We start from the raw sequence: 14,302 nt of genomic DNA, 5'->3' as shown, positions 1-14,302 counted from the left end.
CTTTAGCATCACTTGGTTTGTGCAATGTTTGCTTTTAAACTTAAGGCTTATTCAAAACCAACACACTGTGACTGAAATTTACCTCTTGACAGTAAAGCCACTGATGGATGATTTCAGCTAGGCCATTTTACTTCACAGTTGAGGTATACACAGTTTGACATCACAGCTCAGCTGATATCAGGGAGGCAATTTGAACTCGGTCATTTGTAAATGAGAAAAACACTTGCCTTCTGCATTGGCATATATACACTGACATCTGGAAAGATGGACTGAAGTGCAATCTGTCCTGCCCACTCTGAGCAGCGCTGTGAGTCACTTGGGGCAGGAGGCTGCAAGTCACTGCAGATGTAGTTCAAAGCATTACTGTAAATCTGTGTAAAGCAAAATAGCCAGGTTGGCCTCTTGGACAGATGCACAAATTCGAGAAGAATTTCAGCCTGGACATTTTAACTACTGCAAATGCCTCCCTGAGGATTTGAGCTTGGGCGGTTTGGCCTGGGGCGCATTTTCAACCTGTAGTTGGTTTCATGCATGAATCAGAGCTGCAACTAAGGAGACACATCAGTTTGCCTCACCCCTCATGCAGGATTTTAATTAGAGTAACAATGGGAGTAATGAAACTTTTTTGGGTGGTTGTGCTTGCTGGAGTTGCCTTCCCACTGTGGCCACCATGTTCATCTGCATACATACCCATAACTTGAAGTTGCACTGGGAGCATTTTAAGGGGTTTTAGAAACAGCTTGGAAAAGATAAACTCTTCTTTTTGTTTTTTTCTCTGGCTGAGTTCCTGTCCAGACACCTGCACACACATAAGTGACTTAAATTGCATTTTTCCTTATGTCTTTTAAATAATTTGGAAACATTAAGCAAATGGAGTGGTTATTAAGCATTTTAAAGGTCTCTCAAGGGTCCCTGTGAGAGAATTACATGATACTGCTTGCAAACAAAGTGGAGCTGGCACTTTCCTTTCTTAAAACTCAGAGGGGGTAGAGCTTGAGAGCAAAGGTTCCAGTGACAACATATTTAAAATAACTGCACTCTTCACTGAAAACATATTTCCTGTTTTCCACAAGTACAAAAAGAAAGACCATGTTTTCTTTGTCTTGTGTAGCAAAATGTTTTTTCTATATCTCCTATTCTATACCATTCACATATAAGACATTCCATGCCATAGAAGTTTCTATAGCAACAGAATAAAATCTTTTACAATAGTAGCAGTTCTTTTCCCAGGTATACTTATCAGCTGGTCCTAGTTTAGCCTTTGAAATTAAGCTACTTGTCTTTATGGATCTTCACATCTACAGTAAGGAACTATATTTTCCACTTAGCTTACATAAGTAAATAGTGATGCCTCGACTCCAGTTAGCAAATGGAAAAATGAGTATAGGAATTTTAGCAGCAGAGAGCACATTACTGTGTTTGAGTGCTTCATAAACTTTGAAGCATGTATGCACATCTCGCTTTCCTACCCTCAGGAATTTATTTCCCTCACGTCACAGGAGACAGAGAGAAGGCAGAAGCAAGTGGAGAATGAGAGTCTTGCCAGAATCACACAAAAGGGCTGTGCCAGAGCAGACTGTGAGATGAGGGTTTACAATTAAGAAGGCTTTTGCCCTGTCTGGCATACCGTCTTGTGAGACAGAAATGATTGCTTCTGTTCAGTTTAATCCCCTCTCCAAACTATGTTAAAGTTAAAATGAACTTTGTTTCCTTCTCCTTCATTTGATGGCTCCTTGAGCATTGTTTCTGAGCATTAAGCCTTTTCTTGTAACCATTTTAAAGAATCAGTGTAATTTAATTTCCACCTCTGCTGTCACCACAGCTCATTTCTGAGTCCTTTCATTTTGTACTTCCTTGGACTCACTTCTCCACCCAGCATTCTGCAAGAAGGACAGTCCAAAGACTTTATAAGGAGCTACTTCTACCTAAGATTTCACTCACCAATAAAACTTCTTTTTAATCTTTTATCTCAAACTGTTATTTTGTCAATTCACATAGTATCTCTTCAGGACAAAGAGTGTTTCACATTGTATTTGTTAACTGCAGCATACTTTTATGCTACTGGAAAGGTACAAAAGCATAAAGGATCCAGATGTCATCATTCTTGTTTTGGGTAATTAATGCAAAAAGACAAAAAACTCACTGAAAAAAAAAAGAAAAGGTTCCCATTCTTTGCCCACCATAAATTTATTCTGAATTCAGGCTATTATTTAAACTAAGACCTTTAATCACAGAAGAAAGCATTCATTCTGGCAAACTGGTCCTTAGCAGGCATGAGACATAACTTCCACTTGTTACAAGATGCTTGTTTTCCAGGGCCTGGAAAGCTGAGTACAGACAAGCCCCACCACCCAGCACACAGCAATCAGAGCCGGTCCAGCAGAAGGAAGGAAGACCTTCTCCCAGAGTGCTGTGGCACTATGGTTCTCCTGGAGACTGTCCTAAAGAAGGCAACTCTGCTAGGACCTACCCAGCCTAGCCCAGAGAACTTAAACTGACATTTTTTTCCAATTTTATCCAGCTTCTATGTTTAAAAGCAGCTTTTCCAAAGCTGCTGATGTAACATTGAGTGGAGGTGGTTTTGAAGCAACCCATTCTGTGCCATGCAACTTGGCCTCTGAGCTGTAAGTCCCCAGGTTAGATCTTTCCAACCTCAGTCCAGCAGCTGAGCTGCAGTGCTTCTTCACTTCCCTGAAAACCACAGTGAAATCAGCCACAGACCCAGGAGAGGCATGATGAATCTGGAAGTATATTGATTTTATTTTATGGGCTATCACAGCAGATACTTTCATGTTAACATTTTTACCACAAATATTTACTCTAATTTAACTCCATTGCTCTTCTGTAATTCAATAGAAGATCAGTTTCTCGGCAGAACAAGGCACCAAAGCAGTAAGCAAATAAAGGAGACTGGTTTTCCTGCTGTCCCATTACTTCTGTTTTGTCATGCTGGATGTGTAGCCAGGGAGCAAGGATTACTTTAATTATTGACTGCTTTAATTTCAAGTAGTTATTATGGAAAATTGTGAATCATGTTAATTTACTTTGGCAGCATGACAATGGAATCACTTTCAGTCCTTTGTGATGGCTTGGGGAGGCCAGTTGGGAGGGAGGCAGGAATGGAAGAAAGGCACTCCCACAGACTGTGGTTTCAGAGGGGATGTTGTCATTCAAAAGAAAGTATGCCATGGCTTTCAAAACACTGTTAACCTGGAAATGAGCTGGATCCCCCAACATAGTCTATCAGAATTTCTACACTGATAATCAGCAGTCCAGAAATGTTCATTATCTTCCATTTCAGCAGTTTATAACTGCTGCAGCTGGTGGGAAAAGCTGCTGCTTTTCCAAACGCTACTGTGAACTTTTAAAATCCTCTGACGAATTTATGTGGAAAGGGTACCCTGCCCTAGCCCAGTCATCTGGGAATACATGGAGAGGTATAACTAGATATGCTTAGCGATTAGAGTGTTTTTGAGACCTCTGAGTTTGATAACCCTCAGGGACAAGATATCGAGCCTAGGTGAGCTTAAAAGGTGTGACTCGGTACCATGGCACTATGGTGTTACATACCTTTCTTCCTCTTCACCTCTCTTTAAAGGTCAAGGGAAGTTTTAAATTCAGGTAGTTTTATGTAGCTTCTCTTTGGCTGCAAAACTTCCTGCCTCCTCTCTGCTCCTTGCTGCCCAAAGCTTAAGACTAATTGTTCCCTATTCATCATAGAGAAAACCAAAATAAAACTCAGTTTTGATTTATTCAAACTCAGATGACCTCAGCAATCCACTTTCCAGTTCAGTCTGGAGTTATCTCAAGTGAGGAAACTGAATAAATGATTGAGGACAAAAACTTAACTGCATTTCTGTGCCCAAGATAATGTACAGAGAGCTGTATGATAGCCCATAAATTGCAAATTAATCTCTCTTGAGATTACAGTGCCTTTTGTGATTGATACAAGTAGTATTTATCCAGGCTAAAAAAAAAATTAAAAAAAAAAAATCAAACAAGAGAATTTGCTAATAAGGATGTTTCTTATCTCTCAGACCTTGAAGAAATAAAGAAAGTCCAAATTTCATCCCCTACAACTCCTCTGAGTTAATGGTTATTTCCAACTAATTCAAACATACACTGAAACTGCTGGAAGGTCAGCCACCAGAAACACTCTCTAGCTTTCTTTTTTATTTGTGGCTGGAAATGGGAATACATAAGGGCACCTGCTAATAACTGTTCCAGTACACTGTTGTGTCAACCCCTGAGACAAAACCAGGGCACTGACTGCCAGGTGCCCTTTGTCTGCAGGACCAGAAACACCTTTCTGCTCACTCAGGGCTCTGACAAAATGCATAATGGTGGCTGGTGTGTATTTTGTTTGTGTGCTCCCAGCTCTTCTCTTAGGATGAGGAAAGGTGTCATGTGAAATCTCCTGAGAGAAGGGGGTTAACCATCTTCCAAGAGGCATCTGAGCTGCACAGGGGAAGACCTGATAGTGCTGTAGAGAAGGCAGCAGTGAGGCAGTGAGAGACACGGGAGCAGCAGGGAGGTTACCGAGACGGACAGGTATGAGATATCACCTTACAGGTGACAGGAACAACTGTCCTAGGGACCACAGAGGACTGCACAGAGTTTGCTACAACCAGAAATCCACTGTACTGGCTGAAATGAAATCAGAAAGCATCAGTCCTGCAGAGGGCAGGGAGAGAGTGGCTTATAAACCTTTTATTTGTTACCTCTTTCCTAGCTGCAGATGTTTCTCTACACAAAATAATAACCATCATGGCTTATTTTCTAATAGCACCTAGTTTGTTAAAGCTTGAAATTTGTTTGGTCTTTTAGGGATGCACAGGGAGGCCACAGCAGTTCCAGTGCAAAGCACTGGCCAACCCCTCCCAGATCTGCTAAATTCAGCCCCTTCAATTGAATTTCACCAGCAACATATACTGGATGCTGTCTTCACAATACTCAGCGGGTATTTTCACTTAAGTACTTCAGCAAGGCAAAGCCTGTTATCCTCTCAGTCTCCTGTCTCCCTGGGTGGATGCTCCAGGCACTTCACAGGATGGTACGTTGGTAGCAGGTCTGTGTGGCAAAGACTGGGCAGGGGGTACTGCCTTGCAGAGCTCCAGGCCCACATGTGCTTAGCGTGCTCCTCAAAAGGAGGTGCAGTGCAGGTGTGCAGTTATGAATCTGGCCTACAGGCCCAGTCCCTCTCAGCTGGCCTTATTATAGTATAGGAGCTGCTGTTGTTTTACAGCATATTTTTAAAAAGGTCCATAACTCTTAAAGGTCTCCAAAATTTGACATTTATTAAGAGCTACTGTGACAATTACTTCAATTCCACAGTAATTAAAAGGTTTCCTGTTTCACTGGTTTGTTTGTTTCTTTCTTAAACTGTTGCTGTAAGGGCAATGAACATGTTGGTTTTCTGTAGGGTTTTTTTGTTTTTTTCAAAGAATAAATTTAAAAAAAAAAAGATTAAAAGTATTTCAGAAATAATAACAAAATGCGTTTCAGAAAACATATTTACATTTTAAGGCACCACTTTGCAAAGAAAATGTTCCCCTGAGATTTCAAAACCAGAGGTAATATAAGTTTGACAATAAATGCCACAAGTGTAAACCACAGGTATACTTAACATTTTCTGTGTCATTTCTGAGACAGCTTTGAAGGCTGGCTATTCTGTTTGGATTCCTCAAAACAGCTTCAGGCAGTCGTAAATGTAAATTGAACCCTGACTTCCAAGAAAACTAATTGGAATCGGTAACTTAAAATTTTACTCTTGCTTCCAGCAAGGGTGGATTGCAAGAAAATGTTGTGCCACATATGTTAACTTCTCCTACATCTATTGTCTTCTAAAGATTTTTCAAGATTATATTAACCAGAAATACATCCCTGGAAATAATTTATCTTTTAATAAGCACTACAATGTCTGAGCAATGTTCATTTTCCTTTCTTTTTTTTTCTTTTTCTCCTAAGTATCCAGATGCTTTTGTATATAAAAGTCCTAGAAATAATTTAATTTCAAGAATGCCTTTTTATGCTCCTACTGCCAGATACCATAGGGAAAACTGGATTACAAACAGACTAAGTAGCTGTGTGTATTTAATCCAAGAGCAGCTCTGAGATTTATGCTAATTTAATAATTTATTTTAAAAACTTGCTTAGAAAGTTGACATCTTAGGTTTGTCAAATAGCTGTGGTTGCACTGTGTTATCTTGAAAATAAGTGTTGAAAAGAAGAAAAGTTATTTGAGACACAGAGTTGTGCTGTGACTACGCCTGATGTCATCCCACTAAGAGGAAGAGTGACAGTAAGGATACTGGACTGGCCTAATGAGGGCAGACCCCTTAGACTCTTTAATGGCCACAGGAGCTTCTCTACCCCTTGACCCAAACTTAAGGACCTTCATTAGGGAAGGTACATTCAAACGTGCGTTTAGTCCTTCTTGTTGAGTCAATAGAAATGACTACAGACACATGGCTGGTTCACAACTGCTTTTGTAATAGAGAGCCCAGCCAGAGGGGCCCTCTGTGGAAATACTCTGTTCCAGATATCAGTACTATCATTCCCTGATCCAAGAACAGGTTTTGTATTACTTTGGGGCTGCATTTGGTCACATATGCACAGTGAATCACCCAACTCACCCCAACACTAAGATGTCAACGTGCTAATGCTGCTCTGAGAATTTATTTAAAGCGTAAGAGCAAGCTTTCTAAATTGCTCTGGACATTATGATCTACATGCCCAGATGTACTAAAAGAAAATTTGCAATGTGATCATTGCAAGGAAACAATAACAGTATTTAATCCTTTTAGTATTTCCTCTACTCTTTAAAGTTGACAAATCACATAACCCCCTGAAGCCATCACACCCAACAGCATGCCTGGAAGACATATTACGTGCACTCTTACGCATGGTAAAACTTAGCAAGTAGGAGCACAAACACACTGGAAGTACACACTAGCTTTTTAAAGACATTCTCTGTGGAAAAAGTTAGAGTTATTCTCACTAGTTCAAATGTCCACTGCTATTTTTGGGACTCACTAGTGACAGCGGCAGAATAAATTCCCCTTCCTCAATTTTCAGAGCACAGCATGAGACTCATGTCTTCGCTAAAACAATATCCTGATGGATTTGTAAGGTCACTTGGACTCCTCTTGGGGACTGGTCATTCTGAGCAAGAGCTTCTGAAAGAGAGCAGAGAGTTATTGCTCACATACTGCCCCCCACACACACTGTGCTGTGCAGCATCTCTGGTTCATAAAGAGACCACAAAGATCGCAGAGACGAGCTGTTCTGTTTTTTGTGGCAGTAAATATGTTGACATCTCCTATCTTCACACATACAGTACAACTATCTGCTGTACAGAATTGTATCTTAAAAGCTGAGAGCTGCTAGGGGAACTAAAGTGAAAACAGTGGGTAAATTAAGAGCAGCTTTTCCTCCAAGCAATTAAGATGCCCAGGGGAGGAGAGCCAAGGAAGGGGACCCAAGGGAACCTCCAGAAGCACAGCTACCAGTGAAGCAGCAGGGGCTGGGTTCATTTGTACAACACCATGTCGAATACGTTGACTTTGCTTTCAGTGTTCAGCCTGGGCCTGGAAACAGGCAAGGAAAGCACCACCTCAGGGATCTCCTTGTGAGGGAAACAGGTATGAAATTAGGGCAGGATGAGAGGGAAACTTTGCCATAAGAGCCATGGATTCAGAGCAGGGTCAAGCGTGGGCAGTGGAAGGTCAGAGCTCTCTGCATCCAGCTCCCAGGCACTGCCTTCTCAGGCTGAAAATATTTCCCCTAGCAGCTCTCAAGGGCTGATTTCCAAGACCCTGTGCCATATTTCCCCTTTGCCATATTACGGTGCAGTCTGGGTAGGCAGGGGCACAAAGAGGATACACAAAGCAATCAAGGCCTTAGATGACTCTGGGTAAGGTGGGATTAACACATGGGAAATCATGTTTCCTGGGCAACAAAACCTCCTTGCTTCAGCCTTGTATTCCTCAGTACATTCAGCAGTATAACTAAGAACAATCAACACCACTTTGAGTTTTGATAGATACCTGAAACACATTCAAAGGTTAACATGAACATATTTCACTATCATGGTGTAAATGTGAAATTTTATGCTGCATTCCTAGCCTATAAATTGTTAAAGAAACTTGTTCCATGATAATATTCCAATAGTTCATTAAGTTGGAATTCCCTGTCACGTCATTATCGCGCCTTCTTATCAGCCTAATACTGATGCAAATCTCGAAAAATCAGATAGAAACAGGAGCAACATTTAATAAGAAATTATTGCTGCAGTTATGGACATAATAAACTATTCACTGGCAATAAATATAGTTTCAAGGGCTTTATCATATAATCTTGCCAAGGCATGGAATTTCAAAGACTAACTTTCCAAGTAGTTCAACTGACAACTGTTAGATCAGAGGGTGGAGGAAGGATCTTCCCTCTTGGATAGGGTGACAGAGAGCTCTGGGCAGAACTCCTCTTAGGAGGCTGACACTCTAATTGCACACTTTGAGTAGAGCAGATCTCTGCAGGCCTACAACTTATCTAGGGCTGATGAGCTCCAGCTTTCACTGCAGTAATGAAAAAATCAAAGAGATTATTCACTGATTCAGGATGCATCTAATAGCAACTTATTAATCAAAATAAATCTCTTTTATAAGACAAACTCTAGTCCTTGACTACTTAATTGTCTGTGACTAACCTTGCTCTTCAGGAGATACACCAGAAGAATGAGATATGCTAATAGTGTAATGGTTAACATCTCTCTGAGGCAAAGAATATTAATTGAGCACTGAAAATACTATTTGTTTTTTCTTTACAGGTAAAAAATGGAAAGGTGATAGAGGTGTGAAAGGTATTGTAGCAGTAACTTTATTGCTAAGGAGGGTTGTATTTCCCTTTAAACAGTCACCTATAAATAATATTTATACAGTGTCAGTGGCATGAGTTTATGATTTTATTAATTTAAATGTCCTTGTATTACAGTAACCCATGAGGCCTGGACCACAGACTAAGAGCATTTAACACCCCACAAGTTTGTACCCAGAAATATGACTGTGAAGTAAGATATTTCAGAGATAACAAAAGGTCTTGACATTCAAAGGACAGAAAAGGTAAGGAAGTTGTGGAAAGGCATGATAAGGACAAAGGTATGAGGCACTTTTCACTCAAGTCTTGATGTTACTGTTAAGGCCAATGCCCGGTATTGATAGTAAAGACAAAGCAACCACTAGAGCACATCTCAGTTCTAGATCCTCAAAGGCTTTGCAGCACGTATAGAAACCATACCTGACAGAAGCACTTTCCCTAAAGTAGGCCTGCAGACAAAAAAACCCCTGAGAGTCTCATCCTTACCCAGGAAACCACACAGCATTCCACTAGCTATTACATAATATGATGCAAAGGCAGAGTAGTTGAAGAGGAAGAGATCTATAAAAATTGGACAAAACCCAGAATATGTCAGGGAAATTTCAGGGCTAATGTTACAGAAAAAACCAAAGAGTGATACCCAGTTATTCCTGAAGTTTGGCTACGAGAGAAGGAATGCAATGCTGTCATCCTCCATCCCTTAAGGAAGAACCAGGAACAGTTCAGTTCAAAAGGAGTGGCAAATGAATGGATAATATCAGGCAGTAGTCTTCCACAGCAGATGCTGCTCTCAAACGTACCACCACATCTGTACATCTCTCTCATAATTGTTTTTTTGCCCTTTAGCTTGTCCCACTGGAAAAGCAGTCTGCCTTGGAACTATGTTCCAGAACTTGCTACAGCATTTCTGATGCCTAACAAAAGGGTGTTTTGAGACAAGGTAGGAAAGCTGAACTGAAACCTGCGAATGAGCTGGGAGCTTTTGCTTTGCCCTGGAACAACATAAAACAGGGTCAACAAATAACAGTCTCTGGATACTGCATCCTGCAGCAGGATCTGATTGCTAGCTCATGCTGGCCTGAAGCAGACTTTATTGGGATGAAATAACCTCTCCTCCCTCAAATTGTCAGGATGTCTTGGACAACAGCAGTCAGTACTTCTTTACAAGCAAAGGAGGACAACAGCTCACCAAAGAGGTTCAGGGGAGCTCAAGATTTTGTCTGGGATGTCATCTCCTTTAGGGAAAAGGATTAGATGAAAGAGTCACATAGCCCACCATTTGACCGTAGCTAATGACTGAAAAAGTCCCAAGAGGCAGAGTCTCAATTTCTCTGTGCAGAGTCCCTTTTTCTCTGCTTTACCACTGCTTTGTAGGCACATGTTGGGGAGAACCTGAGCACACATTCCATAAAGCACAGAAATTGAGACTTACTTAAAGGATTTGCTCAGCACCAGGGCAAATTTGCTGCTGCACCAGCCTCTGTAGCACAAAAAAATATTTTCCAGATGAACTTGGGCTGGCATAAGATCTTCCACTAATATATGCATTCCTTTTCTGTGTGTGATGTGAAGATGTATCCTTTGAAGCCCCAACAGTTGTTGCAGTTATCCAAACTGTTTCATGTCAAAGGTCCAGAAACATTTAAAAGCTTCTAGCTGCTCTAACTTCTGAAGACGAAAGCCCAATTAATCTTGCTGGTGCTGTCACTCATTCTTCTTATGCTGCCATAACTACAGCCCTTGGAGGCCAAGGCCAAGAAAGGGAGAAGTTGGTAGCACAGAAACCCAGAGATGTCTAATATTTTAGTGCTTTCAAAAATCTCAAACAAATATTTTATTTTTTTTTTAATTACAACACAGGGCAGATTTTCTGCAAAGCTTCCACTGATTTCTCCCCGCCTTTTACAAAGTCTCTGAGATTGCTCTCTGACTCTGAATTAATAAATCCAAGTTGTGGACAGATGTTTGTCACCATTTAGAAATCAGCAATCACTAACCACATGGGATCACTCAGGATCCCCCAGCAACAGTAATAATTAGGATAAATATTTAATTACAGTTGACAAATAATATCAACACTTTTTTTATAGAGGCAACATTTGGCCAATTCATTGCCTTGGATAAGTATAATGGCAATTTTCCTTAAATTTTTAGTCAGGTTTATAAGTGCAAGGAAATTGCACTTACAGACAATGAGAGATGGTTGCAAGTTTAAAGAAGCTATAACTAGGATCAAACCAACAAATATGTAAGCTGGACCATGGCTCACGCTAGTTGTCAGTACCCAACAGTAGTCCTGTATGTACAAACATAATACACACACGCACACACAGGATTGAGAGGCTGTCAAAACTGAAGAGAGAATCTATCTGCTGAAATTATGGATTTATGTTCTACTCAGAATTGTTCTTGAGTAAGTCCAGATTTACTTCACCCAATAAATGGAACTATTTTGGATTCCCATGAACTTAATTCAAGAGCCAAATGGCTGAAATTATTTTTTCTGTATTAACTTTCCAGGGGAAGAGAAAGACTGAAATTCTATTTTATTTCAGGAGATAGTGTTTTTTGTTAATGAGAGCAGTATAACAAACGATTTTTGGGGGAGGGAATGCAAGGAGGAAACAGAAGCAGACAACTAACTCTAAATTAAAAGCATTGAGGATTAAACTCTTGGCATGGTCTGAATAATGGATTATTTGCACCTCTAGTAAGAAAGTGCTGGCAAGAGCCCTTGTGAATTTAATTTCCTAAATATTGGTTTGACAGTAAAATTTTTTAAAAATGCAGTTGCAAAACTTTTTGTATCAGTAAAAATACTGCTTGAAAATCTGTCAGTTTCCCCAGCTAAACTATTAAGGTGCATTTAAATACCATATGCACTAGAAGAGAATAATTTTGTAACATGCTTGGACAGAGTAAAACTATTATTATTAATGTGGAAAGAATGCCTGAAGTGGTTCACGTTAATAGAAAGATGCCAGAAGCCTTGAAAGCACCTTAAAAGCCTGGATAATTCCCCCCTAAAGTCCATTTGGTTCAGAAATTAAATTGGTCTGCTGTGCGGTCTAATTCAACAGTAAATATAATTTTATCTCAATTTTTTATATTTTTCAATTTTTTATTATTATTTTTCTTTCTTTTTTCACAACTTTAGAAAAACTATATACATATCCTTACCCTTGGCTATGATGCAATTTGCATTAATGTATTATATGCATAGACTTGGCACATGAACCTACATTTAAAAAAACCAATGCTTTTATATTGCTTTTGTTTTGAAGTTTCTGAATACAACTTGTTTGCCCCAAGAGAAAATCTAAGATCAAGAAGTACCTTTGCACTGTTTTTACTAAGCTCAGAAAGAGTTGCAATATTTCAGATTATTATAAAGGACACACAGGACATCTTCATTCTTGCACACTGGATTTTGTAACTTTCATGTTCTATGTATGGGTTGTACATTCATGTGGAGCAGCTAAATGTTCTCCCCAATTTTAAAAAAAATAATGAACTGAATTGTAGACTGAATTCTAACTTCCAAGCAGTCATGGTATGGACAGGTTACCACACACGGAATTCTTTCGAGTACTTGAACTAATGGAGTGTCTAATGAGACCAGACATTTAGCCTCTCAGAGGGATACTAAGCCAGGTCATGGCCCAAATAGCTACAGACTGGGAATCTCAGGTTTCATTCCAGCTGTGGGAGAGTCCAGCTCAGGTGGGCAGAGGTTCTTCAGAAGTCCAACTGTTGCTGCCTGGCCCTCTCCAGACCTCCTGAAGACCTCCATATCCTATTCCATTTGAAGCTGACATCAATGGCCCAAACAATTTCATGTTTACATCGTTTAAACAAGTGAAAACAGGGTCTATGTAATGGAAAGTTCTGGTGATGTTAGTGTTGAATAGTAGCACCAGTTTGTTACAACTCATCATGGAGACAGATTGCAAATACCTGCGCTGAATCTCTAAACAAATCCAGTAAAAAATAAGTCTTCCTGGAAGCCAGAGCCAGATCAGACTGAACAAAGCCTCTGTGCTGCTAACGAAAGCACTGTCTTTTCTACTGCCAAACCCAGCCTCACTACATATTAAACATTACACATGATTTACTACATCTATTATCATAAACATACCATTTAAAATGTTTTTGTAACTTTTTCACAAACAAGCACTTTAGTCACTTCAGAGATTATGGGGACTGGAGCTCTTTGGCAGCAGTTTTTTAGGCACACAGTCCATGCAAAACGTCTCCTTTCTGATTGTTTCAATTCTCGTGCACATGGAAGTAATTGAATTTGGGTTTTTTCCAGTGCAAGGGGGAGTGAAAAAGAGGAACCAGAGTGACATTCAACAAAAACAGCCAGATCAACTCACACTGGGATTTGCAAGTTAATTTATTTGCTTCATGTTATCTTTCATTTTCATCCCTCTTAGCATTTGCTTCCAACTGGAATTTAAAATACAGAAACATACTTTTTAAAAAGTTCTTGTAAGGCATGCATTTTGCAGGCTCAGAGGAGTTAGAGAGTTTGAGTTAGGCTGAGATAAGCACTCAGAAGAATGAATGCTTATCTGAACCAAACTTCCCAAGTTTTTTCATGTTCTAAACAAAAATCTCAGCTGCGGTCAGGGATATAAGAGACCAGGGCTGGTCTTTGCACTAAGTTCTTCAGCCATCATGCCTCTATTTCTGACTTTAACGAAGTCCATCCATCTGACCTTTGGTCAGTCATTTAGCCTCCCTCCACCAGGCCACTGTATGTTGCTATAGAGATAGCAACACTTTCTTTCCTTCAAATACTGGTCTCTGCTGTCTGTTCTTAATGCAGCCAGAATGGGGACAGCAGCTAACTGCTTCATATGAAGAACCCCCTAACTCTGCTGGACATCAAGACATTGTTGTAACTTTACAAACAGAATTAGTTAGTAGTGTGGGATATTGCAAACCCATTCCCTTTGGAAATTTCCTTCATTTCTTTCCCAAGTTTGTTTACAAAATGCTTTTAAGTGACAAACCATACTTACTAAAGCCATTCAGCAGAGCCTTTAGAAAGCTTTGTTGGAAATAAGTTGTTGAAAATTTTAAGCACTGATGTTTTGCAAAAGAGAACTTGAATATGCTAAAGAAAGTGGTACTAGATTGTGTAATATCTTTCCAATTCATCCGATCATTTTATATATGCAAACTCACATCTCAGTCAAAGTAGTGGTTGCCAAAACTTTAGAAAAGTCCAAAGACTGGCCTGAATGCCTGACCTGTGAGAGCATTAATTATAAAATATGTGTGCTGAATTTCCTTCTCTCATTGAATTCCTACCTAGGTTTACTGAAAATATTTTGTTCTTTGGCAGCCAATGCAAAGTAACTAGCAGTTTAAGCTAAATGGAACTCAAGAGCAATTTTTCACACTGCCTCTTGATTTG

Source organism: Antrostomus carolinensis, unplaced genomic scaffold (genome assembly GCF_000700745.2).
Source record: "Antrostomus carolinensis isolate BGI_N321 unplaced genomic scaffold, ASM70074v2 scaffold2277, whole genome shotgun sequence".
In the NCBI taxonomy this organism is placed as follows: Eukaryota; Metazoa; Chordata; class Aves; order Caprimulgiformes; family Caprimulgidae; genus Antrostomus; species Antrostomus carolinensis.
This window is presented reverse-complemented; position numbering follows the sequence as displayed.